This window comes from Falco peregrinus, chromosome 3, assembly GCF_023634155.1.
Source record: "Falco peregrinus isolate bFalPer1 chromosome 3, bFalPer1.pri, whole genome shotgun sequence".
Classification (NCBI taxonomy): domain Eukaryota; kingdom Metazoa; phylum Chordata; class Aves; order Falconiformes; family Falconidae; genus Falco; species Falco peregrinus.
Genome location: NC_073723.1, coordinates 90,644,099 through 90,662,489, shown reverse-complemented (window position 1 = coordinate 90,662,489; position 18,391 = coordinate 90,644,099). Strand labels below are relative to the sequence as shown.

Sequence of the window (18,391 nt, the reverse complement as noted above, 5' to 3'; positions counted from 1 at the left end):
GTTACATTTTACGCATGTCTTTAGTACTTGTTAACATACCTCTTAGGATGTTCCAAAGGTTACCGTCATCTCATTTCCCCTGTTTTTTACTATCTAAGGATGTTAACATGAAGAGTTGGAAGATAATCTTCTTTAAGAAAATCTCTCTAGCCATATTGGCTTTTACTTTGCAGTCCAAGAAATCTGTTAAGGCCAATTTCCCATTACTGCTTTAGGCTCTGGCTGGGGCTCATAATCTTTCTTGTGCCGTAGTGATTGGCATGACATTATTTTTACTTACCTTTCTCTGCTGCTACTGTTAACAGATTGGAACTGCTGGCAGCTTCAAAAATGTCTTGGGCAAAGTAATGACCAAGTCAGCAAAAAAGCAACATTTAGATCCATCTAAACAGGGATTTGAGAAACAAAACAAAACAAAACAAAAAAAAGAGAGAGAGAGAAGAAGAAAATGCTAAAATAATGGGAACAGTGAAAAATAAAAGTGTTCACACCAAAAGAAAATCATTCTCCCACTACTGTTAACCTCATGTCTGGTGGATGATGACAATGAATCGCTGCACCCTGAACGGGGTGGTACAGCAGTGAAAAACTGCAATGGCCTTTCTTAGGGGGCAGTTGCTGTGTTCAAGATAAGAATCCATGGAGAGTGTAAGGTATCATCAAGGGTTGGAACCTATACTCCTTTATGTGTTTGGCAGTGTGGTGATAAGGTATGTGCTACTGTGTAAATTAGAAGATGTGGACTGTTATCCAACATGTTATTAACTACGAGCCCTGTGAGCTTCAGAACAGACTCATGCTCTGCTTTATTTGTTATTAAGATGAAATTATGTCAAAAACTTGGCTATCTAAGCATCTGTCTTTCACACCATGATAGGTAGATGATTACTGGTCTGTCATATTAGTCATCATTAGTTACATACAACCCCTAAATTAATTAATGCTATTCAGATTACAAAGTCAAGTGTTCAGGAAATGCCAGTTGAGTTTATAAATGACAGAATTAAGGTATTTGCCTGTGGAGGCTTAACTCAATCCCTTTGTGCATGGTCTTTGTGATCCAGCTTTTGATTACATGAGCACATACTGTTTTTCCCACATTCAGTGCCAGGATGGCCAATGCTGTCTTTATGAGCCAGCTAATTGATATTTTGCACTCATACTTTCTTAGTGGGTGGTGCCAGGATTATTTATGATATTCCAGTCAGACAGTGTAGATGTGTTAAAAATTCCTTATTATCTACAAGGAGAGTGAGGACACTGATCAGACCATTTTTGGAAAAATTACATTTAAAGGGAGAAAGAGGAAATTTGGGAAAGTTGACAAATTCCCTGTAGTGATTCTTCCACATCCCCATTGTTTTGAAAAATGCAGAGCAAGGGGAAATTTTAAAATTAAAAAACAAAAACAAAAACCTTTTCATCATTCTGGAATTCAGTATTCTGGAAATAGTGAAACATTTGTTCAACATTTCAACACAAGCCTATGAATCTTTTTTGTTTGAGAGCAGCATAGCTTTAGACACTGTCTTAAAAACAAACAAGAACCTCCAGAAAAACATTGCAATGGTTAAATAACACAAAAAATTGCACCAGAAAGTTTTCTTAGATTAAACAAAATGGTAAGTAAAATGTGTTGATGCTTGTGATTGTCTCGAAAATATCTGTTTTGACTGGATCTGAAACAGGTTTTTTTGTTGTATTTCTTGTTTTAGTGGTGTGGTAAAAAATCAATTGGTTTTGCAGTAAAATGCAAGAATAACTGAGAGCAGCAGTAGCTTCTCCATTAATCGAAGTTGAAAGTGATCTTATCACAGGCGTAAGTAGATATTGATGGGAAATAGCTCATCTCAGGGTAGGAGAGCATTACAACATTGCTAACAAAGGTGTAAAAAGATCCAAAGATGAAATTAGATAAGTTTTATCTTGAAGTAAAAGGCAATTGCTTAGCTGTGAGCTTTAGAAAAAGGCTGCCATGAGAAGCAGTAGATTCACTATTTTTAATAATTTTTCAAAGTGAAATTATGGTTGGTTATTTTTGCTAGCTTTTTTGGTTGTTTTGTTTTGACGGGTATTTTTTGTTGCTTTTTTAAACAAGAATTAATTTCTGAGGAAAAAGTTATAATTATCAAGCTACTCAACATATTTGGGAAAAACACTGGAATGGCTCAATGCAGAGGTTCTGGTTGATGTAGCAGTTTGCAGATCTCCCATATTTATCCTTTTCTTCTTGGGTGAGAACAAAGTGTTGTCTGCATTATCTTCAACATAATCCTCATATCTGCAGCTCTCCTGCAGCTCTCTTTCTTTGAGACTGATTTGAACCATAGTTTACGTTTCAGGATAGCAGCTGTTCCCTTGCACTGGTCAGGAAGGATTTCTGTTTTCTCAGTGTACAGCCAACCAACTCTGTCCTAGTTTTTTCCGCTCCTCCTGAAGCATTTGGAAGGTTGAATGGGTTGACACAAAGCATGCTTTTCCTAAGCCATCTGGCTGGTGTGACTTGCTTACCTACTTGGGGTCACATTGATCCCTGGGTTTTGAGCAAGACATAATTTCTCTGTGTCAGATGGGCTGAGAACTTGGGAGTTTTAATCTTTCCCCCACATACTTAAACTGACAGGGTCATCTTGTAGAAATCTCAAGCACAAGGAGCACTTTGGCTTTACTTGTGCTTTCACAGTAACATTGTGGACTGAAGAACATCCTTCTAGCTACAATATTTAGCGTTGGTTCAGGTGCTGCTGCTTCAATACAGGAGGGAATGTAGTGGTCATCTCTTGCCTTGAGAACCGTGAAACTCTGCTCTGAATAGCAGTACAGTAAGATGGGGAAAATACCCTTTGTCAGAGGGTTTCAGAGATGTTTGCTAATTGCAGGGCTCAACATACTTGCTCTTGGGTGGAAGCATGAATGCTTGAGTGAACACAAACTTTTTAATCTCTTCTCTTTCTGTCTTCTTGCTCCTTGTCTTCAAATCTGCCTCAAAGGGGGGCAATGAACACTTGATACAACATGGCAAATGAAGCAGCTGAACCCTGCAAGTGACTTGTGAACTGAAGTTGAGGAGCAGTCTCCAGGCATTCTGTGAGAAAACTTCGGGTCTGGAGAAGGACTTTCTGGATCCTCAGATCATAAAGACATGGAGGCCACTGCAGCCTGATTTGTTTTCTTTTGTGTCCAGTGTTACAAGGGCTCTCTTGTGTCACTCTACTTCCTTGGCTTTTTCTGATACTTCATTCAAAAAGATAAGAAGAATTTCAAATTATTGTCATCTGAGGAATTTGCCCAAACAGTAAAGAGACATGCTTTCAGCCAGCATCATACACTTCTGTTGTGTTTCTACACGCTTTCTTAGTTTTGGGTGTTTTAATGCAGAGAGATGTATTAAACACTCTGTGGTAAAACAATGTTCTTATTTCTTCGTTGTTTCTTGACTCCTAGATGTCTGCTCTGAACTTTTCTCCATCAACCATCTTGGAAGATTACAGATATGAATAGATATTTTGAGATTGTAATGTCCCATCACATGACATGTCCATTTATTATGACAGCTTACAACATGTCATGTCATTATGTATCATTTCTACTGATGTAATAGAATGTAGGCCACCAAGTACCAACCACATCTGCCAGATGGGGTGAGACTGCAGAAAGTCATTGCAACACCCACCTCTCCTCTGCAACAGAGTTGTCCTGGCTCTGGCTAATTCTTTTGATGACCTTTGAAGATAGCTGACATGCATAGTCTTTGTGGGAAAAATAAAGTGGTTATTTACCATCACTATAATAAGAAAACCAACAACAAATCTTGAACCTAATTTCTCATTTAAATTTGTCTTCAGCTACTGGTCAGTATTCTGCCTTTTCTCTTTTAAGGGATTGCCAGTGTTTTCTGTTTAGGATGCCTCTTCTGCACCATTGCAATTACTTCTGTATTTGTGTTAAAGGCATTGCACTCATTGCCTTTGTCCCTGCTCTCAGATTTTTTTTTTTTAGTATGTTTTATTTTTCTCACCCATTTTTCAACATCTTTCAGGAAAACTGGCCAAAAGAACTGCATATATTCCTCTGGGATTAATATGAAGTGCCGGAAATACAGAGGCAATGTCACCTGCTTTTCCTCCTAATGACTCTGCTCTTTATGGATCAAGGCATCTCATCAAGTGCTTTTATTACAGCATGAGAATCTGCATGGAATTGTTTGTTAGCTGTGGCCATGAGATTTCCTGTTCCCCACCCACAGCCCAGTGCTTCAACTGTGTAAGGCATGCATTGTTCTGACAAGGGGGCATGACACTGTACTTTCATTTATTGTGCCACTTGCCAAAATTTATATGCAGTGACTATTTAATATTTATTTCTGAATAACAGAAAAAAGTAGTTGTAAAAAGAGATTGTTAAGAGGACACTCAGACCACGAATACTGTAAAGGTGATCTCTGCAGGGTGAGAAAGGTCTTCTCTCCCTTGAGTCTGCAACTCCAACGGTGTGCATGCTTGGGAGCTCTCCAGTCTGGGGGAATATCAACTACCTATAAAACATTGCAAATCTATTTCAAATTTGCATTGTAAACAATAACCGTATTACTATATTCCATTACTCTGTCTTTGAAAAAAGAGACAATACATCTGGCTTTGATGGTTTGTATTTTATATTTACTCTTTAAGATTTAGGGGAAATGGAGTCAAATTAATATAGAGTGACTTGAAAATATTCTTTACAGTGACACAGTGCCAAAGCCATGCGAACTCCAGGCCTTTGATTCATAATCTCAGGCTCCATTGCCTTATCTTCCTTGTCTCTATTTTTTACTTCAGGCATAATTCAGCTAGAAATTTCTGCATGTCCTTTCATCATCTCTCATCAAAGAGAGGATTTTCTATGATCTGCTGCCTATGAATATTATTATGGTCTGGCTGAGCCTCCCTAGTGGATGGTGACCAGATTGTGTTCTTTGGACCTAGTGTTTAAATTCTGTAGTAGAGCTGTTGTCTTCAAGCTGAATTCAGTCCTCTCTTCATGATGTGGAGCCTCTGAAATGCTCTTTCAGGGGCACATCTTTTTTTTCTAGTCCCTTTCCTGAATCTCAAAGACAGTGTTGATACATCCTGGAGTATATACAACCTGGCTTAAAGTTTAGCCCCTTTGGGACCTTCATGGCAGTTGAAGTAAGGAACACAGGATTTGCAAAGGAACTTCCTGAGCACAGATACATGACTTTAAATAGTGCAGGGGAACTGCAGGTCCCTGGAAATCAATACCTATCTGGATGCAGCACTCTTTTCATCCTCCTGAAACAATATCTCCTGACATTCTATGGATTAAGTCATTGCCCTTCAGTTCTTTGTTTGTGAGCTTACTTTCTTTAATGTTTACTTAACAGTTAGTGCTACTTTTCCTCTTTCTTAGCATTTGCTGAATATTTTTTATGCCTCGAATCACTGTGGGATTACTATGGTAAGAAGTCATTAGAAGTCAATGATTTTCTTACAACAGCTGGCTGGCTGCTAGAATAATACTGTTCCAGTTAGATGACCCCAGGAGGACCCCATTCAGCTTTCTGGAAGGGTCTGTTCTTGTTTTTAAGCCGAGAGTCTAAGTGATACTGAAGGCTGAAATGAGAAAATTACCGTATTTACTTGAATGAAAACTATATTCCAAGAATGTACATACCCATGGGCTATTAGCAAGTGGTGCACCTTGCACAGTTATAAATAGCTGATTTTTAAAGAAATCCTGGTTATTTTTTATGTACTTTATTCAATGCATTTAAGTATAAACAGTGTCTGATGTGTATTTTGCAGTCTATCAGAGGTGTTTTTCCTAGACAGATGCTATAGCTCAATCAGGTATTATGTATTCAACTGAGAAATGACATCATCCTCCTTTTCCACAGCCTTGCAATTGCAGTGGCTCAGTGGACTATTCTGACTCTTGTGATCCTGCTGTGTCATTTAGAAAATGTGTGTCTGTGGTGTCTTAGCTCAGACTTATCAGAGAGTTATATTTTTGACTGTATAAAAACAAAAAAAAAATCTGGAAAAACAGTCCATTCTTATTAAAAGACAAATGAGTGAAATAAATCTGCACTCCCAACAAACTAAATAAAATTGCAGTGTAAAATCACCAGAACTTCCCCAGGCTGGTGAAGAGCTTGTGAGCTGTGGGCTGCAGTCACTTTACAACAGAGCTTGCACTGATGCTAACAGGAATCGCATGTCTGGCAGGAGGGCGGTGGTGATCCTGAAAACCAGCTTCTTGGAGAGACACCATTCTGGCAGTGCCTTTGGGTTCCTGTGCAATGTTGCATCATGGTTTGGGAAGATGGCAAAGAGCATCAAAAAGGTTGTATAGAGGTGGAAGATGAGAAACAAGGAAAAAGGTCACAATGAAGGTAAAAATGAGAGAATGCGTTAATAACTTTTGTCAAGAGAGAAAGGAAACGTTCTGTGGTGTTTGACTCACCATGTGTGTAGCCTTGAAAAATACTGGGAGTGTTTTGGAATCAGAAATGAGGGTGCCTACGGGTGAAAATTCCATGCTTCTCTTCCGAGGGTAAATAAAAGCTGAAAGAGTTTTTTGGATTAAGTGAACAGATTTAAAAGTGCGTGGAGGCAGGACCTGGTTGAAGACCTAATGACCCTCTGCAGTGCCAGCCCTGATGGGTGCTATTACTGCATCCAGGTGTAGCTCTGCATTGCCTATTCTCAGGATTCCCTCTGTAACTTTGGGTATTCATGGTGTAGGTTCATGGCTCAAAAGTGGAAGGGGCTGGGGCCATAAGGATGAGTAAGAGAGAAGAGAGCCCATTAGTGTCCGCCATCCATTGAGGGGATCTGTTCAGAAGCTAACCCAGCTAATTCAGGGGTCTCCAGAGGTGAACATTTACAGCAAGCGATCGCCTGTGGTATTGTGGAAGTATGAGTATAACAGATCACTGAGGGAGAGGGTAGGGTAACAGAAAAATCAGGGGTTTTTTTTCCTACTGGGATAATGCGAAAGAAAAGATGAGCAGCTTCACTTCCAGCATGGCCCTTTACATGTGCCTTATGTGGGAGGTGTTGCAGAAAAGAAATGCTTAACAGTTCAGCATTGTTTTATTCTATCGTCCAATATTTTATGAGGTGATGTATATACTACATAAAGCACTACATGCAAAAATAATGTGTTGAATACAATTATAGGTATTGTGGCACAGCAGATATGTAAGAAATGTTATGTCATGTAAACACTGATAGAAGGAGATATAGAATGGGAGAAATTATTATAGCAAAGTTAGGTATTGGTTCCCAGGAAGGAAAGCACAATTGCTAACTGTTGTTCCTCACATAAAAATTGATTTTTCTGTCTTTCTGCTTTGGATGTTCTTACGTGGCATTATAGATTTTAAAGTATCATCCAAGGAGTGAAAGAAGAATTGGGATGTGAGCACTTCATGTTTAATCCAAAATTCTTGATATTGAGGCAGTGGCTCAGTTTTGATTTTCTGAGATTTGTGCTTTATCCTTACTGCTGTCCCCCCCCTCCCCCCCCCCCGAATGTGATTACCTCAAAAACATGTATTAGATGTATCTGGTGTTCAGATAAGGGTGGTGGTTACAGTAGCATAAACACTAATGACAAACTTGATTACTGGAGACCTTGCTGATGCTGAGAAATGCTTGGATGGACCATAATTTTATGTGAGTAAATAGTTTTTCCTAACATTAGTTTTGCATTTAATCTCTGGAATCTGTGGGTCAGAATCATTGCTGATTTTCTACTGGTATGAGAAGTAACAGTCTGGTCTCTGGTATTCATACTTCTCTGGGAGGAAGTTGGCTGAGCTCTAGAGAACCCAGTGGGGAAGCACTAGCCCCAGTGAACTGTCTGAAGGAAGTGGTACAGAGTGGACCGCTCTGAAAAGGTGCTGGGTCTGCTGGGACTGTGTCCATTCCCAGTGCCTATGCTGTAATTCTATGTAATTTCATTTCAGGCTTTTTATCATTCTTTGATGCCAAGTTATTAGGGAATTTCCCCTTCCCAATGCCCTTTCAAGCTGATAAATGAAATGAAAATGTTTGTTTTGGGGCACTACGGTCCAGCAAAGACGAGCCTGAGACATCAGCAATAGCTTCTCCCGTCCTTCTCTGGATGGCGTTCATGGATAGTTGGAAGGGAGCTGTTCCACTTCATCTAATCTTTTTCACAGAGGTTTTACCTCTTAGGCAGCTGTGAAGAGGCAGCTTTGTATATTTATGTACCTGTTCCCAGGCTCTCAAAGGTGATTTGCCATTTTCCATCCTCTCCTGTAGCATTGTACTATTGCAGAACTAATGAGGACAGCACAGCTATCCCAGGAATATAAAGCCACTTTGAAGCAGGCGATAACTTTTTTTATAACTTTCTTGTCCTCCAACAGAATTTTAACCCCTGCAAATCTTGTTCAATATTTTGGCTATTCACTCCAGCCACTCTTTAATCTCAAAGAGCTCTGGCTGTGGCTTTCTTGCAGGAGGAAAATAAATAATTGTTTTATTGTTATCTATTTTTATTTTTCCAACACCTTAAATTCTGCATTGAATTCACTGGACACTCATTTTCTGTGAACGCAAGCACATCTCTGGGATAAAAGCATCCATAATCTCTGAGAGATGAGGGAAGGTAAATGGCATGAAATTGTTTTAAAAAGATAATATGAAAGTTGCAAAGCCAAGTACCCAGAAACAAATGCTGGAATTCATGCCTAGCTGAAGCTTTAATTTGGTTCCTTTCCATGTAATATGCCTTTTGTGTACTATTTGGTCATGGTTTTTCCACAGGCCTCCTGTCTCACTCAGCACATGGGACGCTTGGTGCTCATTCACCAAGTATCTTTTAAAATATTTTTTCCACTCTTCCATGAATATGGGTTCTATACTCTCATAATTTTGTCTTGGGTTTTTCTAAGGTGCCTGTGCTGGAATAACCTTCTTGCTTTCAAATACTAAAGAGGTCACAGCATCTTTTAAGTAGAAGGGATAGATAATATTTTCCATTTTTTACTGACTGCAGACTGAGACCTGAAGATTAAAGCCAGTAGTATCAAAAGGAAATCCAGCAGCAGAGACAGTTTGGATACTGTTCTTCAGGTTGACTTTCCATTTCTTTAACTATGTAATCTTTTTGCTCTTCTTCCAGTTGCGTGCCTCCTTCCTGTTAAGTCTTCCTATGTCAGTAACAGATGACCTTGGGTCTTACAGACAAATTCTCTTTCTCCCGCAAAACCCCAGTTCACCCCCAGAACCACTTTATTCTGTAAAATTACCAGAAAAAAAGTTAATTGGGAAGATTACATCTGAGGAAGATTCCAGTGAGTAAATACTGTATGTGGAAACCTTGTGGGGTATGAGAGACTGCAGACATTTCAGGAAACACAGCAATTAGCATGTTTGAGAGGAGTGTTTTGCATGAACTGGTGGCTGTAGAATGAGGAAAGTCGATGAATGTAAGATAAAATCCTCAGAAACTAGATGATTAAATGGAATAGTGAGAGCTTTTAACCTGCAGAAAATACAGGAGAAAGAACTGAAAACTAAATGGCCAGTACAAGACTGGGGTGGGAGATTCGAGGGCTGCTAAGAGGGCCTAGCTGTGCATGAGGAGTGGACCCAGAAAAGGTGCCGACAGTATACAGCCATATAAAACAATGAAAAGCAAAGGAAATCTGAATGATGGAATCAGTGAAAACTGATGTAGAACAGAGAAGCTGTGAAATGAATACAGACAGAACACAGAGGCTCTGCTTCCTTCTGAAGTCAGAAATAGAATTAGGCAATTGCACAGGACGATGAGGAAAGCCTCTGCAAGAGTTCTGTCGCTCCTTTGTGTAGGTCTGCATTATTCAAGACCTGTTTGGTGTGCTGGTACATCTATAGGAGACTGGGGGTAGCACAGTGTGCTGAAACACACTGTAAGTTCCCAAAACTTTGAAATCTACCTGTGACAGGCCAATTAAAATAGGGCTAATGAAATCGCAAGTCTCTGCAGTCATTTGAGGGATACAGACTTCTCCATAAATATGGTAGCACTACAAATGCTGAAGGTGGAAACAAGTTTTTCTTATTAACAGATGGGGAATGGTAGTGTACTTTCGTAATGATGTCTCATCTCCATGTTACAATGATGCTGATACAGACTAAAAAGATGCAGCTGCTAGATTGCAGGTGGTTTCACAGCTGAAAGCAAATTGCAGCACTTTCACAGACATATGCATGATTTTCCCTCCCTGTGTTTGGTTACCGTGCAGCAGGCTGAGCCCTTACAGTCTTTCTGATCTGAAGTTTAGCGTGCGTGCACAGTCACCCACCACACCCCTACAAGCATATAGCTAACTTCGGACGTGGCTTTGGCTTGCTAGTCTTGAAGAATATTCAGAACACTTTAATAGTTTTTGCAGTTGGTTACTGTGTTTTTGTGGGTCACCTTGTAATGCAATGGCTTAGAACCATTTTATTTCCCTACGATTGAATCGCAGTATCACAATTCAGCTGATTCTTTATGATTATGAGGACATGTAAGACTAGCCAAAGCCATACGTAGCTATGTGCAACGCTCTGAAACACTGCCATCTTTTGGTCACTGGGAAATGTATGATTCGTTTCGGATTCCTCTAGGTTTCCGGGAGGAGAGAGAGGAATGTATATGCCCCAAGATTTTATCTTACGCAGCAATGCATTACATTGAGGAGCCTGGAGAATCACATCTCCATATTTTGGTAGAACTTCATTGCTTGAGAAGTGCTGCATTATTTTCCTATCACACAGATCTCACTTTAGGCAAAAAGAAGAACGAACTACATACAGCAGAGCTGTATGATGCTCTGCTGAAAAATGCTTATGCAGTGCATTAATGAGGGCTTTATGAGACCCTGTGTTGAGATCCTTTAGGATATGAAGGATAGGAGGTTAGTCAGCATGATCTGGACGTCACACTTGACATTGTACATATTTGGAAAATACATCTAATTCCCCCTTTGAAATTATCCGTATCCTCCAATTCATAAGATTTCCATCCTGTTCCTATTTATTGTACATTTATGAAGAATTTTGAAGCCTGCCTAGCTTTCTGCCCAAAACATTTGTTAGTACTGATAGGGACCTTGAGCTTTTGTGGTGGATTGGCCCAGGTTGGATGCCAGGTGCCCTCTAAAGCCACTCTATCACTCCCCTGCTCAGCTGGACAGGGGAGAGCAAATATAATGAAAAGCTTGTAAGTCAAGATGAGGACAAGGAGAGATCACTCACCAATCACTGTCACAGGCAAAACAGAATGAACCTGGGCAAAAATTAGTTTAAGTTATTACCAATCAAATCAGAGTACAATAATGAGAAATAAAACCAGATCTTAAAACACTTTCCCCTTACCCCTCCCTTCTCCCCAGGCTCAACTTCACTCCTGAATTCTCTACATCCTCCCCTCCAGCAGCGCAGGGAGACGGGGAATGGGGCTGTGGTCAGTCAGTCACATGCTGTCTCTGGCACTCCTTCCTCCTCAGGGGGAGGCTCCTCACACTCTTTCCCTGTTCCAGCATGGGGTCCCTCCCATGGGAGACAGTTCTTCATGAATTTCTCCAATGTGAGTCTTTCCCACAGGCCTCAGTCCTTCACAATCTGCTCCAGAGCAGGTCTCTCAGGTGGTCATGAGTCCTGCCAGCAAACTGGCTCCAGCCTGGGCTCCTCTCTCTGTGGGCTACAGGTCCTGCCAGGAGCCTGATCCAGCGCAGGCTGCCCGTGGGTCACAGCCTCCTTTGGGCATCCACCTGCTCTGGTGTAGGGTCCTCCAAGGGCTGCAGGTGGAGATCTCCTCCATGGGCTGCAGGTGGATATCTGCTCCACTGTTAGCCTCTGTGGGCTGCAGGGGAACCTCTGCTCTGGCACCTGGAGCACCTCCTGCCCTTCCTTCCTCACTGATCTTGGTGTCTGAAGAGTTGTTTCTCTCACATATTCTCACTTGTCTCTCCAGCTGCAGTTTCTATCATGCAGTTCCCCCCCCCCGTCTTCTTAAATATGCTGTCATAGAGGTGCTGCCACCATCGCTGATGGGCTCGGCCTTGGCCAGCAGAGGGTCCGTCTTGGAGCCAGTTGGCATTGGCTCCATTGGACATAGGGGAAGCTTCTGGCATCTTCTCACAGAAGCCCTCCCTGTAGCCCCTCTGCTACCAAACCCTTGCCATGCAAATGAAATACAGCTTTAGACAGCAGTTTAGCAATGAATCCTGGAAATAGGGAGAGTGGAAGAAGAAACTGCAGATGTTCTCTAGGAGCAAGTCCCTGGCAGGCTGATACCAGACACAGGATTCACAGGCTGTTCTCTCCGTGCTGAAGGTGAGTACAATCAAGGAAACTGTGACAGTGGCCTGAATCCTTCACAAGGGCTCTTTTGTGTCTTTACCTGACTGCCTTACCTAATCAGTGCTTTGGGAGATGATTAAGGTGATTAGAAAGTAGGACAGTAATCAGGAAAAAAAAAAGGATAAGATATTGAAGTTATATTGACTAGGCTTGACTTTTCTTTTCCCCTATGCAGCTTTTTATGTGGAGTTAACTTTATTACTGAAGATTTACATCAGTGCAAGGAAAAGCAGAATTAGGCTTTCTGATGCAGGTGCCACGTGCTTTGATAGCACCTTTCTAGCAGCAGACTGAAATATGTGAAAGAATAGATGCCCAGACTTACAAGAACACAAGTTGGTACATTTTTTCTTGACAGAGAGCCAGGAGAAATTGTCACATCAAATTAGGAGGATCTATTTTAATTTTCTTCTTCTGACATCATCCTATTGATTTGGTCCAAGTGCCTTCATTCAATAATTCTACTAAATGAATACCAAGCAGTCTAGACTTAAATAGCATTTATTTATCAGTACAGATTTTAATATAAAGAATTTTGGTCTGTCATGACCCAGCTTATTTGTGAAAGTGTGTAATTAAAAACAAACAAACAAACAACCCACAGAAGTATATTTTAGCACGTAACTTGGCTGGGAATTAGCTGTAGTTTGGAAACACTGTTCTTAGGAGCAGACAGATTGCAGATTTTCAGCAATTAGTACCGATTATTTGGTGTAATAGAAATAAAGTAAATAGATGTTATATGGCAGGAGGGGATTGATACCCTATGAAACATTCTAGTCTAATGAGATTATCACTTAACCAAAGAAATAACTGGAAATGAAGACGTCACTTGTGAAGTTGTTTGGAGGTAGCATGTAAAAAAAAAAAAAAAAAGAAGAGTGACGTGAATATTTTCTGTTTGGGGTGACATAATAACTGATTTTTTTCTGATGAAGAAAAGGTTTATGTATTATCTGCTCACAAGGATTGATTACAATATCAGAAAAGCTTTAGTATGTTTATTTTATTGTGCCATATACATTTGGAAAATGTAGGTCATGATTGTAGTATCTTCTTTGGAGGAGAGGGAAAACTGAAGTCTTGGTAATTTCTGCTACTGAATTTGTGGGGAAAGTAAGAATGGGAAGTTGGTTCCCCTCCCAACACAGTCAATTCTATTTTGTGAAACAGCATTGGATCTACTTCAACACCTCCACCAAAGCCAGTTAGTAATGGCACTTTTGTTCACTTCCTTGTTGTAACAGCTATATTTTGTTATTTCTTTCTGCTCCTGAAATTTCTAAAAGCAGTGGTAGCATTTCAGGGGTGGTTTTATCTGTGTTTTCATGCATATGTGAACATAACTATTAATAATATTATAGGGTTTTGTAGAATTAATAAATTCATTCAGGTACTCACTGTGTACCACTTTTGCTGGCTGAGTCTACTGCTGTAGAAAAGATCTGGCGTGAATATCCATGGCTTACATGTGAGTGTGTAATAATTACTGTCAGGCCCCAAATTTGTGGAACCTTGTCTAGTCAATGAACAATATTACCGGTTCAGTATTAATAATATCTACAAAGCTGGCCATTAAATATTTGTTGGAAGGCTGCCTAGTATACAGAACTGTGTGTAAGGAAGGGAATATTTGGATGAAGACATGGAACAATAAAGAGAAACTTTAGCAGGATTCAAAGAAATGTGGTCTCTCTTGTGTAATTCACACCCTTTCTCACATACGCATTACTGTGCCCAACAAACTTCAGAAGGAAACCTCTAGCTCAGCCTGCTAGACACCAGAAGACACTATATGAAGAACTTAACTACAAAGTTTGAGACTAATTAGTTCTTCTGTTACCTTAGTAGTGCTAATTCATTTAAATGGATTTGATGGAGTACAGTTTGATCAAACAAGGATCAGAGAGAGGCAGTCACTGACGGTGGCTGATGGGAGGGACAGACGTCAGGAGATTTGTTCTTTTCTTTCCCCATCCCATTCCCTCTCTGAGAATTACTGTTTGTAATGATAGCAAGCTTCAGAAGAGGCTTGCTGCAGTAGCAAGCTTATGATCCTGATTAATTTTCTATAACTCAGTAAACTGTAAATAAATGGATTAAAGAGCCATTTGATCTTCAAGAAGAGGTTTAAAGTGGCTTTGATGACTAAGTACCTGGGGGAATACAATGGATTATCATGGATAATTGATTAAAGAAGAGAGGACATTAAATTGATTTGTATGTGAATACATATAATCTGCAGTTCGTGCATATGAGTTCTATGTCTCTGCGTGCATGTGTATAAATACAGACACATACCTGAGATAGCAGAGTGGGTATATAGAAAGTATACATGTTACTATTTATTTACTTTGTCTTCTTTCTAGTTAGGAAATCAGAGATGAGACATTACTCCAGTGAACTGTAATTGCATTTGGAGATACAGCAGCGTGCTGCTAAACTTCAGGTGAAGTTCATGCATCAGGCAAATTTCTATCAGACGTGTCATCCATGAATAAACTGAACGTAAAGGGCAGCACCATAAGTATAAGCTTGTGTGCGTTGAAGCATTCATTGGTGACTGAGAAGGTAGATGAGTGGTGTAAACACTGAAATACATTAGAAATCATCTCCCCATAAATAAGGACACAAGAAAGCATGCTTGCTCTTGCCGTCTTCCCCAGAGTGTCTCAGCTTGGGTACCAACACCTCTTTCTACTCTGGGTATGTGCTCAAAAAGAGGACTCTAAGGAAAGCTTAAAAGCATGTAGAACAAGTAGTAAGGGGATGAAAAAGTCAAGGAGCTGCCCCCCTCCAGCTTGCTTAATGGAAGAACGTAAAGATGTCTCAACTTTTAAAAAAACACATTTTAAAGTCCCACATGGTCAGAAATGAAAACAATGTAAGGTAACCCTGAGACCAGTATTGTGACCTCTTCAGATTAAAAAATTAGCTCTCCTGCTTTGTAAACTGGATTTCAGCATACAGTATATTAGTCAGCAGAGCTGTATAAACCTGTTAAAAATAAGAAGTGAAATGGAAACAACAATTCAGTTTTGAACTTAGTCCTGTGAAGGCTACCTTACAGGAACTGAAGCAAATCTACCTACTGTTTGCTCTCAGTTTCTTTCTTTTCCTTGGATGAAATATGTTTCATTTTACAGGTTAATTTTTCTTTCCCTTCATGTTAGTAGAGACTTTGTGGAGTAGGGAAGGGTGAATGTAGCTTGGGGAGGGGAAGGTAATATTTGTACCTTATGGCAGTTACTTTCTTGCACCCGTGATGGTACTTTTAGTTTTGTTAATTTTGTCATTTAAATGATAACTTTACAGATAATTCAAAAGCAAAATGATATAAAACAATTCATTCCTTGATTTTGCCCCTCTCGCACATATATTCCCTGTCTAGCCATCGTTGCTCTTTAAAATTAAGTGGAGAGAGAAGGATTTATTTTGCACCAGGGCTTTGGGAAATCTAGAAAGCAGCTGTTCACTTCCACTAGAGCAACAGAGATAGCACAGGCTGTCCTCTGGGAACTGACATCAAGTATAGTACTGCATTATAAATACCATTTCCTAAATACAGACTAGGCTCCCCGTGGCTGATGAATAGACCCATGCTGTCTTAGTACAGGGAGTTAAAGAACAACATTTGCCTCACTTTCAGAGTGGGGGGAGGTGCCTCACAGCATTTCTTTGACTTCACCGGTTGTGTGTGGTGTTGGATAGACCTTCAACAATCCTTTACAGACTGATATTCACACTGGCTCTGGCATCATCACCTCCCACTGAGGTGATCTGCAATTAGGAGTGCAGATCCTTCCCCGCATAGTGAGAAGAAAGACGTGATCGGACCCTTCTGTGCTTCTGGACTCAGGCACTGGTTTGACTCGTAGCCCTTGATAAATGGCTTTACAGCATCTTTGCATCACGTTACTGGCTTGTGAGCTGATGCCTAAACTTCCTCATAGTACTGTGGGGATATAATAAGCCACACTAAATGACTGTTGGCTTCACTGAATGCCTTTCTTCTCTTACTCATCTGAAATAACTTTCCAGTCTCATTTGGAGAGTTAAATTCCTCTTGCACAGTAGGAAGAAATTAACTTTGTACAACCAATACAAACTAAAGGAGGCAGTAAGTAAATGGGTAAGCTGCAACTCAATAACTTCTGGAAACGCTCCTCATTAACAAATTCTCATGTCTTTGGATGCTTTCCTCTCCTTTTTTGTTCCATTTTGTGCAGAAAGATATGACTCTTCCTATATTTCATATTCTAATGCACCTGTTTGCCACGAGGTATAATCTGAGGAGGTAAGGAAGTGAAGCAGAAGGCACTTTACAGCTCCCTGTATCAGCTGTGAACAGCCTCCTGTGAATTACAGTTGAACAGACACGTCCTCTCTTCCTTAGAGAAAGCAGCCTAAGACAAGACTGTGCTTTTAGGAAACAAACAAACTGCAATGGGGGCTGATTGTTATTTTTTTTTAAACTAACTCTTTACTACTCTGAGAGCTTCTTAATCAATCACCAGAACACAAATGATTGCCAGCATTCAATAAGCACAGCTGCACAATCATTTTGTTCCTGAAGATATGAAATTGCAGTAGTTGGTACTATCTTAGCCCTCATTAGAGCTGAATTGCAATTGAAACTTAGGAACCTCTTGTCAAGGCCACTTCCACGCTGCGACAAGAGCCACTCTGCCCAAGAGCCAGAGTTCACCACACATAGCAGTGATAGGAGTAGTAATGCAAAAAACAAAAGAGACTCCTGATTTTGCCCTCTGTGCAAGGAAAAAGTGAAACTGGAATAGGTAAATACTATTTTTCACAAGATGGAGTGGAGTTGAGTTAAAATGTCAAAGAAAATGTTGGTTTGGGAATGGAAGAAGACTTCTATGTTCTTTTGGTATACCCCAGTGGTTAAAGCTTAATAAGTGAATTCCCAAAGTTCATTGTTTCTATCTTATTTTTCTGTGAGTTTCCTGGTAATCAGAAAGACAGCACCTACCAGCTGCTATTGAAGTCAATAAAAGCAACCATAATGTTTGCCTTTTATTAATTGCTTCTGTGCAGGCAGTTCTCCCCTGTGAATCTGTTCCTTTGGGTTTTATTAAGAAAACAGAAATTAAACTTGTGTTTAAAAACGGCTTCCCATCATTGAGGAAACTGTAGGGTAGATGAAACAGTAGGAAGAAGCAGATGGAAAATGAGTGAGGTTTTTCTCAGAAAGAATTCAAATAATTTTTAATAATTTGTCAAAAAGTTCAGCAGAAGATGTCAGTTTTTCATTGAAAAAGTGAATAGTTCATTTTTTCCTATGAAGAGAGAGTAGTATTCAAGGAAGGAATGCACTTTCTGTAATGATAACATTTTAGCAACAGCAACAATAATACTAAAGCAACAGGTCTGAGTTGACGGAAAGGATGCTGGAACAGGATGAGTGGGATAGAAAGGAGGCTGGAACAGCAGTCAAGGCAAAACAGATGGGTAGCTCTATGCATTGAAATTCCCAGGACCTGTGTCACCAAATAACAGTTAAAATTAAAAACAAAATAATAAAAAAAAAAATCACAGAACTCTTCCCACTCCTTTCATTTGCAGATGTTACCCGTTCTTGCTGTGTACAAGCAGGCATTTTATGCTTTCTGATTAGTAAAGAAGTTACCTTAGAGTATCAATACTCTCTTTGCGTTTTGCCTGCAGGCAGCTGAGCTGATGGGACACAGAACTGACTGCACCAGTACCTCCAGTAAGGTCACTTTAACTGTTACTGAATATGAATTTTTCAGGCTACTGTACTAACAGTGTTCCCTGTCTGAGTGTGCTGTTTAGTGCGTTTAGCCATTTCCCTTGGAAATAAAACCAGAAATGACTAATCAAGTTATGTTTAAAAAATGCTGATCTTGTGTTTGTGACTTTGCTACTTCCCTCAAGTGTAGGCAGAGCAGAGCTCTTAACCAGCACGTGGTGGTACAGCCTGTGACACACCGCAGGAGCCATGCTTTGCCCCAAGGCAAAATCAGGACAAG

At 40.1% G+C, this 18,391-nt stretch overlaps 1 long non-coding RNA gene across 2 annotated transcripts in view; it reads left to right on the top strand.

Moving 5' to 3' along the window:
• The window catches only part of LOC129784176 (uncharacterized), a 52,865-nt gene that overhangs the window by 11,875 nt on the left and 22,599 nt on the right, over positions 1-18,391 (top strand). The window contains exon 2 of one of the 2 annotated variants that reach the window (XR_008746622.1): positions 18,066-18,111. The exons of the other annotated variant lie outside the window; for it this stretch is intronic. This is a non-coding gene — a long non-coding RNA (uncharacterized LOC129784176). The remainder of the gene's footprint in view (positions 1-18,065; positions 18,112-18,391) is intronic. 2 annotated transcript variants of the gene reach the window in all.